General features: G+C 40.5%; 1 pseudogene; it reads left to right on the forward strand.

Annotated features, from left to right (window-relative positions):
• The window catches only part of LOC101304173, a 3,683-nt pseudogene that overhangs the window by 1,034 nt on the left and 1,909 nt on the right, over positions 1-740 (forward strand).

The raw sequence follows: 740 nt of genomic DNA on the forward strand, positions 1-740 counted from the left end.
ATAATTCACCTGGCGATAACTGTGATTTTTTACGCTCATTGCGGTCCCAATAGTGCCTGTCGCAGAGGTGAATCCCTGTCATCATCACCATGCAAATGTTTGACTGGTTTTAAATCCAAGTTTCCGAACCAATCGGCGATGGGGGACTGGTCCGGTGGCTGTGTTAGGGAAAAGGTGTTGACATGTAGTAACGGCATACAAGAAAACTTTTTGAGGCTTGAAAACGTGAAACCGCCGGACCATACTGTTCTGTTAAACAACAAGAGTTTGAGCGAGTGTGAGTCCGAATGTCAGCAGAACTGTTCTTGCACAGCTTATGCTTATGTAAATGGGACAAATGGAAGTACTGGGAAATGTTTGGCATGGTTTGGCGAATTACTGGATCTAGTTGAGAATCAGAATACTGGAACACATGATGTCTATATTCGTGTTCACGGCTCTGAATTAGGTATATAGTTTGTTTTTTGCTATTTACTTCATAGATGTGTGAAGAAAAATCCTTAGCTTACTGACTCAAAATAATTCATTGGCAAGAACTTGGAGCCATCTTTATTAATAGTTAACCATCAGATCTTTGTCTGTTTTGTAGGCACTAAGGGTCTTTCTTTTAATTCCTTGAAGCAGACGCTTGTAATTGCTATAGTCTCTGCAGCAGTTGGATTGCTTACAATAACTTTTGGCTATTTCCTATGGAAGAAAAAATGGGTACGCACTCCTCAATCCCTTATGGACACTAGATA

This window comes from Fragaria vesca, linkage group LG3, assembly GCF_000184155.1.
Source record: "Fragaria vesca subsp. vesca linkage group LG3, FraVesHawaii_1.0, whole genome shotgun sequence".
Classification (NCBI taxonomy): domain Eukaryota; kingdom Viridiplantae; phylum Streptophyta; class Magnoliopsida; order Rosales; family Rosaceae; genus Fragaria; species Fragaria vesca.